We start from the raw sequence: 14,631 nt of genomic DNA on the forward strand, positions 1-14,631 counted from the left end.
CGCAGTTTACTTTGAAGAAATGAAAATATCAAATATTTCATTTCGTCAAGTGGGGATCGAACCTACCACCAGTCGCACTCTAGTACATCAAATAGGTTAAGTAAAAGTATATAAGAAATATCCAATATAGATATAGTGTACGAGTAAATGGGGCTTAAACTACGCTCGAGTAAATCATAGTATCTGATAGAAACAATTAACGGACGCACGAGCTGATATTACTTAGGCGATCGCGTTTCTGAGCTTAGATAATCTATTAATACAATTATCTTAATAGTATATGCTAAATGCTTGTGTTATATAGTATTTATGGTTTGTACATGTTTTCTGAATTTGTATGGCACTCGTGTGACTGTAAACCAAGTTGTGAGTTCAATTCCCACTCAAGGAAATGTAATATTTAATATTTTCATTTTCGCTTCGCTCTGATGTTAAGCCAAGTGCGGCGTTGAATTCCGCCATGCAATGCCTCAGCAGAGTGGAAAGGATATTAGTTATTCAATAATAGGTGAACAGATGAAAATTTGGCACTTAGTAGTTCCTATCGCGATAATGATTTAACGACATTATCAATTTATATTGAAACTCATATTTTTCATTTCTCACACAAACGAGTTACGGGTAAATTAAATTATATACTCTGTATTTTCTGAAATTTTTTGGCAATGCAAAGTAAATATTCATATTAGATTTTAAAATATTTGAATATATAAAATAAACAAAGGATAATGTGCAAAAAGTTATAGGTTCTGTTTCGCGGTATGTGTACTTAAATACGTAATGCTCTTAGGCCACGGAACAGCAACGCCGTTCGTTGGACAAGAGAGGATGTAACGTTTATTAAAAAAAAACAGTCGAATTGATAACCTCCTTTTCTTACAGAAGTCGGTTAAAAAAAGCCCCAATTGGGATTTGAACTCATAACCTCTGCGTCCAAACACTATGATATATTTTTTTCCATTTTTCAGCTTTACGTTGTATTCCACACATAGCAGGGTTTGCAGAGGGAAACTGGGAATCTATTGTTAAGACACTCCGTTCCCATCAATACACATCCGTTCCTCACTTTCCACCGAAGACGAAGGTTTCTGAAGTTACTGCTTGAGTGGCAGAACTTAACGTGCGCTTTGCCACGACAACAAAGCGAATAAATGGAAATATTTCATTTCGTCGAGTGGGAATCGAACCCAAAACCATTCGTGTTTGGGCTACAACTGGCTTATTCTACACTGATTATTAAACATTAGATATTATTAAAATATTTTAGTCTATAGAAATATATAGGAACATAATAGGCCATAGTTAGCGTATTACAGTACAGCCGTTGCGGTTCGCATAAATGTTTCAGTGTGCACGAACCAGAATATGAAGTGGTTAATTTGAATTCCACCTCGAACGCCTGGACCGGGCCGCTGCGTGCACTTTTTATATTCACTTTTTGCCCACTTCCCCCCGGAATGCATAAGTGGATTGCTCTATACGGGTGGAGGGTGGAGCCGAATGCCAACGAAATGGGGGTAATTTGTATTAACGAATGACGCTCTCTCGTATGAAATTGAATAAGGTGCTTGTACAAGGATAACTGTTGAACTGTTTTCTTTTTTAAATTTTCAGGTCATTTTTTTTGGTTAAGTGTAAAATTTGAGTCTTTTGTTGAGTTTTCAATACATATTATACATGGAATAACAAAAGTTTATATAATTTGTTTTTGGAATAGATAAACGTCTTTTAAGCTTAAGGGAACTTGGGAAATTAGTGTTTAGACACTATGCTTCCATTAAGACATTACCGCTATCCATTTTTTGCCACATTCTGGAGACATTACGGAATTCTACTTCTACGCCGTGGTTTGCATCGTTACCAGAGCGAGGATAAAAATGTTAAATATTTCATTTTTTTCCTACCTCGAATGGGAGTCGAACCCACAAACTGTCGCGACTACTGACCTTATCGTACCTGTAGCTACTAGGTACATATTCTATACAATGATGAAATGTTGTATTGTGAACATAATATGCATGTGTAAGTTTACTACACGTATTGCGACATTACGGTTTCTAGCAAACATTCGTACAAATAAATAATCGGTGTTAGTAAATTACAATATTCATACAAAAGAAATAATGAAAGTGTGTAAAGGCGACAATTGTGGGTTCGATTCCCATTCGGAGAAATGAATTACTATTTATTCATATTTACATTTCTTCGCTCTAACAAAGCAAAGAACGCCGTTGAGTTCCGCGACTCGCCTTGAAAATTTGTCGAAAAGTGGGAAACAGAGTGTTTCAACAATAGGTTCCCTTCCTACCCTGATATATACGGGATACAGCGTGAAACACTATAAATAAACAAGAAATATTTCACTTTACCATCTTTAAGTCGCGGCTATAGAAATACTTCCTAAAACAAATACTTCCCCATTTCTCTAGTGATTTATATAATTACTTATTCACGAAGCTAGCACCCTCTTGATCTCCCCTATTTTTGAGAACAAACGAACTTAAAAACACCAACACCCTCGAAGTGTTCTCTCAACATTACCACCATTGTTTGAAAGATTTGCTCGTCGTGTCATCACGGCTACAATGTGCCATTTCCTCGAGTGTCACTCAGCGGAGAATAGAACCCACTACAAGTGCGAGCCCCATGGCTCCCGTTGCGTTGGCTACGGGAAATGGATTCGTATATTTAAACAGATTAATTTATTTTATTAAAAATTTAAGACTATTGTAGATATAAAATTTATTTTTAAAACAATAAACTGACTGTAATTAATTTTAGATTGAAATTAGTTTTTCGCTTAATAAATAAGTGTATATTTAAAAAAAAATATTATTATTTTAATAGTAGTCATTACGGCGCAGTGGTAACAGTTTCCCAGTGTAAGTAAGCGTTATACTCGTGAATTACACTCTCCTTTCAGCCGCGCCTAGTATCAGCATATTGGGCCTTAATGTTTCGAGTGACTGTCAGTATCGCGTTCATCTGGAAAGCAAGGCCAAGTTGGCCTCGAAGAAATTGGGGGTCATAAATAGAGCGAGACGGTACTTCACGCCAAAACACCGATTGGCCCTATATAGGGCCCAGGTTCGGCCACACATGGAGTACTGTTCTCATCTCTGGGCTGGTGCACCCCAGTATCAGCTTGACCCACTTGATCGCATACAACGTAGAGCTGTTCGAATCATTAAGGACCCAGTAAACTGTGAAAGGCTTGACACTTTGGCTCTGCGTAGAGACGTCTCCTCGCTGTGCGTTCTCTATCGCATTTATCATGGTGAGTGTTCTGAAGAACTGTTTGACCTGTTACCTGCCGCCGAATTTTCTAACCGCACAGCACGTCACAAACTTAAATATCATCCACACCATCTGGATATGTGGCACTCTGTGGCACACCATCTGGATATGTGGCACTGTGCGGTTTCGTAGAAATTTCCTTCCACGCGCCACCGAACTGTGGAATGGCCTACCCGCGGCAGTGTTTCCAGGTCGGTACGATATGGGTACCTTCAAGAAGCGCGTCTATCTCCACCTCAAAGGCCGGCAACGCCCCTGTAGCTCCTCTGGTGCTGCATGGGGTCGTGGGCGGCGGTGATCACCACCAGGTGACCCGAACGCTCGTTTGCCTTGTCCTTTTTCCATAAAAAAAAAAAAAAAGAATTCGATTCCCGCTTGGTAATATCAAATATTTATAATTCCCTGCTCTGGTGTCTAATTATAAACACATATCAAACACTCGTGCAGGACTGAAATACGGTGTTGAGTTCCACCACTTATCACCCAATGTCTCCAATTCGGGCATAAATCGGAGTTTTTTAACACTAACATCTCTGCCATAGTGTAAATACGGTCTAAAGCTGAATAAAATAATATCTATACAAATTATTAAGATAAGTATGAAGTCTAAGAACAGCGGAGAGTTTATTTGATGAGGTTATAAGCGTGTAATATGCTCTTAAGGTTGGATGGTGTTGTTTTTTTAAAGGGTTTTTGATATTTCCATACATGATTTGCGTAGTTGCTTATTTTAAATCATATTTAGCCCTACAGAAGCTTGGTGTTGAGTTCTGCCACATAACACGCAATGAATTTGGCGGAAAACGGCGGACCAAGTGCTTTAACACTAGGCTCCCTCGGTCTGTTCCTCTCAGTGTGAACCGGAAAAAAAATCCTATTCTATAATAACATAAAAAATTGTTAGCACTTTGTCCCCAAATTAAATTTGTCGCTTTTATACAAAAATCGTTCCATAGAATTTAATTTCACATTTATTATTCTGTAGAGCAGTTGTAATTTTACGTTCTCGGTCTCCGTTTTCTATTCATAGTGTGTTCTTTGGCACAAAGCAACATCTTAGGTCTGTCTGCGGCAGACGTAGTACAGAGTAAGTGGAAAACATTACTACCGCCTATTTAGTATAGTGTAAGCAACAGCGATCAAAGCCAGCTCTTTTATGTTTTCTTTTTATTGTATAATATTATGGTATTTCTTTTCAGCTTCACGCTCTATCCCGCAAACAACAGGATAGGCAGAGGGACGCTAGTGTTAAGATATTCTATTTCCCATTTTTCGGCGAATTCTTAAGGCATTGCCTGTTGAGTGGATGATTTCAACGCCGCGTTTTGCCTCGAAACCAGAGCGAAGAAATGAAAATTTAATATTTCATATTAATCGAACCCACAACCTATCACGTTTGTACTTACACCTCGATATTATCATATAATTTTGAATTTTACTCTATTTTATTGTTCATTCTATTTCGTGAAAAAATGTTATTCTCATTTTCGCGAATGTTTTTGTTTTATAAAAACGCGAACAAAATAGCTGCGAGCTACTACATAACACAGATAATAAATATTCGCTTCAACAAGATTTATCTTTAAATTTGCCAGTATGTATGTATGTTTAATAAAGAAAAACTAGGTAACTAATGTTTAACTGTGATTTGTTTTGTTGCAAGTTAACTAACTGCTACCAGCTAACTTGGTTCTTCCAGATGAACTCTGAAGTATATAATTACTGGCGTGGGGCTCGTAAAATGCATTTGTGGATAGCTCCGTATTGTTTAAGCTAAAGTAAATAGTTAGTTCCAGATCTTTATTTCGTGTTTGCTCCTAGTCAGACCACGTCGTTGACTCCCTAAAAGCTTATTCGTGTCCCTCTAAAGTTTTTCACGCCATTCTCTCTACGGTATTGCGGTATATATGCTAAGGGATGCGAGCTGCTATTCGTCTTATTAGCTGTAAACCCCTTCCGTCTTGGAATTTTAGTTTATATATTATGAATATATGTTTTGTTTTTTTTTCAGCTTTTTGCCGTATACCACATATAGCAGGATAGGCAGAAAGGAACGTAGTGTTAAGACACTCCATTCCTCACTTCCCACCGAATTCTGGAAGCATTGCCTGTTGTATAGCGAAAATCAACGTCGTGCTTTCTATCGTTATCAGAGCGAGGAAACGGAATTATTAAATATTTCATTTCCTCGAGTGGGAATCGAACCCATAACGTGTCGCATTTAATGTCACGCTTGCCCCCTGCGCAATTACTGGCTTCTGACTGACTAAATAGCTATTTACATACATTTTTTTAGACTATATCTTTATATTTTGGTCTAAATTTACATGAACCATTTGCCCATTGTATTGTAGATAAAAGATGGGAGCACTCGATATCGGGGTGGGCTGGAAGCGCCGCCGTGTCCCTTCCGTTTCCTTATCTTCGTCCTGTCCACTGTCAACTGACCTCGTTGCGCCTAGCCCATTAGATAATATTATTATATAGTTTGTTATATTATTATTAAGTCAATCAACATAGTAAATTTATGTATTAATTTATTTTTATTATCTGTGTCCATATTTATGGATCTTTATTTTTTGAAATATGTTTGTGTTTGAAAATTGAAATGTATGTAGATTAAATTTTTACAGTCCTGTTAGCTATAAGATTTAGTGAATGTCTAAAAGGAGGTTAAGAAAAGCAATCATATTGACAAACAGACGAAAATTAAAAAAAACATTGCTTTGGGTTCTACTACATTATAAATAGTCCATTACTAGGCTATAACAAACGGGGATGAGTTTTTTTATACGTATAGATAATGTTATTTTAACCTTTTAAATATAAAAAAAGCAACGTTTAAGTTACAAAATATAACCATTATTTGTATATAAATTGCTGTGAATTACATTCAACGTTGTGCCCAGTGCGGCGCGTCCTGCCACGAAGCGCCAACCCTGAATCTAGGGCGTTACAGAGCATGAATTTTAATTTACTCCTATAAAATAGACACTGTACGTACACGGGTTACGTACTAAGCTTTGATATATTGGGACATTGTTTTATGTATGCATGGTGCAGGGACATAAGCGTGTGATTGTAAATGACGATTACGGGTTCGATTTCAACTTGGGGAAATATACTTTTAGTTATGGTATTATGTTTTTATTAAAAATCGGCGGAGAGTGAATAATGGAGATCAAATTTAACAAATTATAACCTTGTGATGACTATACAATGGCCCAAAATTACTAGTACTAGTTTAAGTTTTCACTTATGAAGATGATAAATGTTATAAACTGTAGTTAAACTATTTTAGTTATTGATATTCAAAAACACTTTTGTAGGTACCTTCCTGATATAGAAAATTGGGAGTGAAAAGTTTGGGAGAGGCAGAGAACGCAGAGAGTAGAGTGATTTTCCACCAGCCTTTTAACTAAAAATTAAATTTTGACACGTGAATGAAACAAAAAGTAAATAAATTTCAACGCCATTGTTACAGAAGACTGACAAGGAAGCGGAAAAGCGAATATAACGGCACGGAACCGGTGAGATCCGCAATGCATTCTGACTTCCGCTGCATTCGCTACAGCGCTGCAGCGCTGCAATAAGCGATCAACATCAACACATAGATAACTGTATTGTTCGCAAAGTATTGTAAGCAATAGCTAGTGTTTGACGTAGTACCTACTGTATGAGGCCAGTCGGGGCGTAGCACAAACTGTGACAGGTTCTAGGTTCGATTGCCAGTCGAGGAAATGAAATATTTAATATTTTCATTTTATTTGCTCTGGTACCAAGCGGCGTTGAGTTCCGCCACTCAACACTCAATGCCTCCAAAATTAGGTAGAAAGTGGGGAACGGAAAGTCTTAACTAAGTTCCTTCGGCATAACCTTGCTGCATGCCGGTTGCCTCAACACCAGAGCGAAGAAATGAAAACCATTAAACATTCATTTGCTCGAAGGGAAATCACACATTCTTCAAAAGCTGAGGTTTAAACAATACAATATTGGAATCAGAAAGGAACATATCCGATCAGCTCTCGCCCCTCGTCCGGTCGACACGCGTCGCGTACCATCCTGTTTCCAGGACTTGGACCAGCGCCAGCGCCAACAAACATAATAATGTCAACATTGACTTATTGTTATTGTGTTTCGCTTCATATTTTATTTTTTTTTTTGAAAAAAAAGGCTTTCGCTTCATTGTTACAAATTAAAGTTGATAATGAAAGAACTGTATGGTTTATTTAATACGAAAGTTATATTTAAAAACAATAAAGCTATATTTCTAGTCTTGTAAAAGGGACAGCCAGTCGTGGCGCAGGGGCGGAAGTGTGTGACAGTAAACGTGGGTTATGGGTTCGATCCCCACTCGAGTACATGAAATAATTAATATTTTCGTTCTAGTGTCAAGGCAAAGCCCGGCGTTAAGTTCTGAATTCGGCGGAAAGTGGGGAACAGAGTGTTTTAACACTAAGTTCCCTCTGCCTGTCCTGTTGAGTGAGGGATAGAGCGTGAAGCTGATTTTTTTTTTGAACAATAGAAATATTTGTCTGTTGTGTAGTTTTAACTATCTACAAAACTACATGCGTCGACGTACTTCCGGGTAGGAAGCTGTGCGATCAGTTCTCGCTGCACCTCTGCATCCGGAAGTACCGTGTCTCTAACTGTTTACTCGATTTGGATGCCTTCCAGCGTAGAGCGACGATATTATCAACTTTAAAGTTATTATATGATATAAATTCATATGTAACATGATTTAGAATACTATTAAATATTATTATAGGATAAAGCGTATTTAGTGTTATTTAATGTTTATAAAATAGTAAATAATTAATAAATATAATATACCTACTTATTTATTAATTTTATTTCTTTCATATTTTCTAAATTTCTGGACTTTATTGTTTGTTAATGAAAGTAAATATCTAAATGGATTTTTTTAGCTCCACACTGACTCCCGTACCTAGTGTTAAGAGGCTCCGTTCCCATTAAGACACATCTGTTCCCCATTTTCCACGGAATTCTGGAAACAATGTGTGTTGAGTGGCGGAATTCAACGCCGCTTTGCCACCGATTATTAACGTCAAAGTAATATAATAATCACTTATGTATTTTCAAATATAACAATATTAACTAATAAACATTAAGCAAAATTAAGCCAGTGCTACCAACATAATAGATAGATGCTGAAGTGGGATTGTAGCATAATATTTACAAAGGCATAGGTGGAGCGGAAGTGCTCGCGCGGATAACGCCCCGGAACGTTTCCGGTTTGGTTACAACGCCACTGTCCTGGAGCGTTCGCCGGCTGTTTCCGGTCCCGTTGAGTTAGAATTTAAAATTTGACAATAGATAGGTCATTGCAATGGTCTTTGTTCAACTTTATTTAATTACTTTATTGATTTGCCTCGTATTGCTTGCTCTCTTTGTTTTCCGTATTAAATTTATTGTAATTTAAATAAAATTCTCTTAAAATAAGCTATTTTACTAGAAAAGTCATATAAGAAAAAATCTAAACAGTATTTTTTTTAGCTTTACGCTGTATCCCGCAGGTAGCAAGGTGGGCACAGAAAGCCTAGTTGAAGATCATTAGGCTCCTCTTCTACTTCCCTCCGATTTCTGGAGGCTTTGCGTGTAGATTGGCAGAACTTAACGAAAATGAAAATAGTAAATGTTACATTTTTCCGAATGGGAATCGAACTCACAACGCTTATACCGCTACGCCATGACTTGCCACAAACTATATTTTTTTAAATTTAAATTATTAGTACTATTACCACACACAATGCCCTCCAATTTGTGTACTTCCGGTTCATATATTCCACGTAGCCTGCATCCCAGTGCTTCCCGATAATGAAGTGCGTTAGATAATAGATACTAATTAAATAATCAATCACAGCCAGTGGTCGTTATCTGATAAATATATTTAGATTATTTTAGATGTTTGTATTTATTTTGTTATTTTAAGTAAGTAGTTTAGGAGAGGTTTGGTAGGTTAAAGTGGCGTTGAGTTACGCAAGTGGGCAAGCAATGTCACAAAACTACCGCCCTCATTTTATCACTGGGTTCCCTGTGCTTATTCTGCTTTGTGCGACGAAAGGGTGAGTTTAAATTTGTGAAAAGAGATTGCATATAGAATGTATAAATAAAAACTCGATAAAAAAGTTAACTAAAAAGAAAATGAATAATAAATATTAAGAAATTTTGAATCAGTGTTAATTAGAGAGATTTCACGTTGTTCATTTAAGGGACAACCTCTGGAGAAAAAAATAAAATAAAATATAACCGTCTAATACAGAACCTCCTTTGATTTTTTCGTCGGTTAAAAAATAAATAGTTAACAAGACAAAAACGTGACATTAGTCCCTTTATTTACATAAATAGGGTCAATTGACGTTATAAGTGGTCACTCAGGACACTCTTTCACTTGCACGTGGCCACTAGCATTACTAAAAAACAAATCATTAAAATAAAAATTGTGCAACAAACATATGTAACTTATAATATTTAAATATTCACAGATATTAATTTTAAAAATTGATACTAATTCTGTGTTAAACATAAACAATAATTTTAAAAATTGGTACTAATACCTTGAAACCGACTTTTTTTGAAGCTTCACGCTATATCCGGCACTTTGCAGGGTAGGCAGAGGAAACCTGAGAACCTCGTGATAAGACACTCCGTTCCCATTAAGACACTACCGTTCCCTACTTTACCGCCGAATTCTGTGAGTATAGTGGCGGAACTGAACGACGCACACTGTGTCTTTACTAGAAAAGCGAAAAAGATAAGACATTGCTTATTTCATTTCCCCAAGTGGGAATAGAACCCACAGTCTATTACGCTTGTATGTATATTATACTTTTAATGTATGTATTTTTTAATATAGTGACATAGTTCTATAAAAACTATATTTATACATATATATCAATGAAAATAGTATTATAATTGCTTCAATATATTAAAATAGAATATTTGTTAAGGACAACGACGAGCAACTATAAAAATACACGTTCTTTTGAAACGGGAAAAAAGGAATTCCTTTTATCCTACATTCGCTTTATACAAAGAGTATTATCGGGTGCGAATCCACGTGGTGTTTTTTTTTTCTGTTAGCACTGCAGGTGTTTAAAACTCGCAGATACTCGGCACTTTTTCCCGTTCGGCACAGTTTCAGCACAATAGAAAATTCATCTCTCAATAATTTTGAATTGAATGTATGTATGTACGGGAGGCGTTGCTAATATTCTATGGAAGTCGTGATACGTTTTTTAATTACTGTTTGTGTTTCATACAGTTCAGTTCGGTTTTAGTTGAAAAAAATGTGTTCTTTTATATTTTTTTTATCTTTTATATTTCACAGAGTGGATGTGTAAAATTTTTTGATGTTATTAGTATAGAAATCTATGCTAAAATAAATATTAACTTCAATTTAATCAATATTACATTTTACCTAAAATATGCAATAATTTAAATATAGTTATATTTATTAATTTTCGCTCTTTGTTGTTTTTTCAGCTTATTTACGAAAATATGTGTGATAGTAATAATATGTTTTACTCTAAATAAAAAAATAAATAAATAAAAAATAGTAGTAAAATAAAAAGAAGAATAAAATAAAGCATATAAATATAACATTTTCAGCGTAAAGTGGAGAGCGGAGTGCCTTAACCCCAGATTTCTGAACCGTAGATTTCTGAACAGAGGGATACAGCGTAAAGCTTTAGGAGTAAAAAATAAATAAATTTAACAATCTTATACAACTTTGAATAGTTATAATATATTAAATAGATATTTGAAGTACTCATAGCAATTTACCTTAGCAAGCTCACATTTTTAATTGGTTTCCTCTATTAATACATATGAAAGCCAGTGCGGCTACATTCTACTCATGATCAGGAATTACTGTAAATGGTGGAAACGTCGGGTTTAATAAATGTGGATAGTATAATATGAGTTTTTGTTTTTAATTATATTTAACTGTTACTGGCCGTCGTGGCACAGCTTCACAAGGGTGGGACTGTAACGCGACGGTTGTGGGTTCGATCCTCACTCGAGGAAATAAAATATTTATTTACATTTATATTTTCATTTCTTCGCTCTGGTACAATATCTTCAGAATTCGGCTAAAAATAGGGAGCGGAGTAACTTTACACTAGGTTCCCTCTGTCTATCCTGCTGCGGGATACAACGTGAAATTGAAAAAAAAACTAAGTGTAAGCAATATACTGATGTTTTCATACAAAGTTAAAACACAATAGTCAAGAGCTCTTAGGTATGATGCCTACTTCTAGCACATGCCATGGCTACTTCAACGAGCTATGTGTTGTTTAAACATCGACATCGATATGACACGTTTGTGGGGGGTTTAAGGATGTTTCCCCCTAAGGTGTGTAGGAGTTTGATACTAATTTCTATTGTAATTAAATATAGTCTTATTTAGTATCTACTAAGTCCATGTGTCTAAATACATGTTCTTTTAGGCAGAAGGAACCAAGATATTCCGTTCCCCACTTTCCTGGCTGGTGGTAGAAAAAACGAGAAAACGAAGGCGAGGGGAAAAATCATCAAACATCAACACAAAAATGAAATAGATAATATTCTATACACGCTTCATAGAGATCGATATAAACACTCTGTATTAATATAGTAAGTGATACATTAAAAAAAATCTCATTTATATAAAAAAAAATATTACCCAGCTTTTTGAGATTCTTTGAAACGTATAACCAATGCACATAAATTACCCAGCGAGTGTGTTTTACCGCAAAATATGCGAATTACGTATAAAATGCAGCCAGTATGAGCTATTAGGAAAAGTGGAAATTGTAAGGGTTTTTCAAAGCTCACACGGGTTCATTCACGCACGCATGTAAGAGATACCCCTACGTTCTTATAAATATGCATAAAATTTTAAGTGGGTACTTAAACTTGGAGCCGGCTCTATCCTGGCTGTGTCACAACAACCTGTACATCAATCTTCCTCCTGTTTTTAGTTATGGCGGTGTTTTTAAGTAATTTTATAGGGAAAATCTAATATGTAGTAAAATTGAGTTTAAATTTCGTTTTTTACTATTGCTTTCTTCTTCTTTAATTTTAAGACTAATTTCAAGTTTTTTTTATAGCTGTATTCCAAATATTTTATAATTTAGATGCTACATACACTACGCAAGGAATATAGTGTCTTAAGTGAGCATGAAATTAAAAAAAACACAATTGAAAAAATATGAGATCCCAATGCCAACCAAATAATGAATAAGCCATGAGAAACTAATGATCCAATATTTATAAGAGCTATAAAACGATTGTTTAAATTTTTCTATTTACCAAACCACTTAAAAGCGATAAAAGTGTGGAAAGCTAACACTTCACTTAACTTAATTGTTAATTGTATTTTATTATATCCTTTATTTTTTTGAAGGTAAAGTTCATTGACCTGAGTAGAATTTTTAGCCAGGTATAGCATACCATATATGGTAATATAAAATGTAAAGGATTAAAAACATTCGTGAAGGACCGTTATTAATTAGTATCGATGGTGAACCTGGCAGAGTGCTTTCGATGTAGATACGGCACGATGAACTTTAAAAGGCCTAGTGCAGCCGCAACTACTCAAACCCACAGCTAAAATAAAATTGGTGGTTCACTTGTATTTTATTTTATCAAAATATTTTAAAAAGGAAAACGATATTTTTACGCTTGCTGTGAATTTATTTAAATAGCTGTATTATTGATTGTTTTTAGACTAGTCGTGGCGCAGGGATCAAGCGTATGATTTCAAACGTGACAGGTAGTTGGTTCGATTCCCACTCGAGGAAATGAAATATTTAATATTGTTATTTCTTCGCACTGGTAACGATGCGAAGCGTGGCGTTGAGTTCTGCTACTCAACACGCATTGCTTCCAGAAGTGTCTTAATGGGAACGTAGTAACTTAACACTAGGTACGTAGGTTCTTTCAGTCTACCCTGCTATGTGCGAGATACAGCGTGAAGTTTAAAAAAAACTGTATTATATAAATAAATGTCAGTATTTTATAGGTGACATATATAATATACTTAATAAGAAAAATGAAATAATTATTTATTTATTCTCGTATTTATAACATTACCTATTCGACGATATATTTATTGATTTTTATGCTATCATAGAGTTTTATCATTTACTAATACTTACTTTACTAGTATTAATCTACAAATAAAATACTTAAAATACTCAATTAAAGAATCATTTACAATAATTCATCATGAAAAATTAAAATTAAAACAAAATTAAACAACAAAAGGACAATAAGTATGTCAAAAGGAAATATTGGAAATCGAAAAATACCAGCAACAAAAATCCTGAAACAATATAAACGTTAATTGAAGGTCCTTAAATATTTTCATGAAAAAGTAAAATAAAGAGAGATGTTTTATATCATTTCCACTTTTAATGGAGTACCGGTACGTAGAGACCACTCAACTCTCTTTCGTCTCTATAATCTATTCAGTCGGTTTTCAATCAGAGTATACTATTGTTTTAAAACTATTGTAGAGATTTATTGTTTTAAGTGTTTACCGATTTCTGTTGCATCAGTTTGTTTTATTTAAATGTTTATTTTTATAGGTGTTCGTGTATATTATCTATAACTAGCGGCCCGCTCGCGGTTACACCCGCGTGAACTATGTTATTATTAATTTCTGTCTCCATGACTACGTCCTAGTGACGTCTATGCAAAATTTGAGACTTCTAGCATTTGTAGTAACGAAGTTTCATACAAACTTTCGACCCCAAAAACAACCCCTTAGAAGTCGAATATTGCAAATTCCCGTCTTAGCGAGCACTTACGTCCTATAAGTAACTCCTATGCAAAATTTGAGATTCCTAGCACACGTAGTTTCTGAGATTTCGTGATGAGTGAGTGAAGTTTCGATTTTATATAATATTGATGATGTATTAATATTATGGTAAATGCAAGTCGTGGTGCAGTGGTATAAATAAGCGTGTGACTAAACGCGATAGGCTATGAGTTCGATTTCCATTCGAGTAAATGAAATATTTAATATTTTCATTTGTTCCCTTTGGTGACAAATCTGGGAGGCAACGCCCGCCGCTGAGTTTCGCCAACACGCAAACACGCAGTGCCTCCAGAATTCGGCTGAAAATGGGAAACAGAATGTCTTAACATTAGGTTCCCTCTGGATAAGTCCACCCCCTGGTGTGTAGTATAGGGCGGAGCGTTAAAACATAAGTAAAACATCGAAAAAACAAAAGAATATTCTTATAACATTTCAACATAAAAAATAGAGGGATTTTAATTTCGCTTTATTACTTGTTTGACAACAAATGTACTCGTGTACCGCCA

Source organism: Heliconius melpomene, chromosome 15, assembly GCF_056956725.1.
Source record: "Heliconius melpomene rosina isolate 202511_hmr_F chromosome 15, ASM5695672v1, whole genome shotgun sequence".
NCBI classification, from domain to species: Eukaryota; Metazoa; Arthropoda; class Insecta; order Lepidoptera; family Nymphalidae; genus Heliconius; species Heliconius melpomene.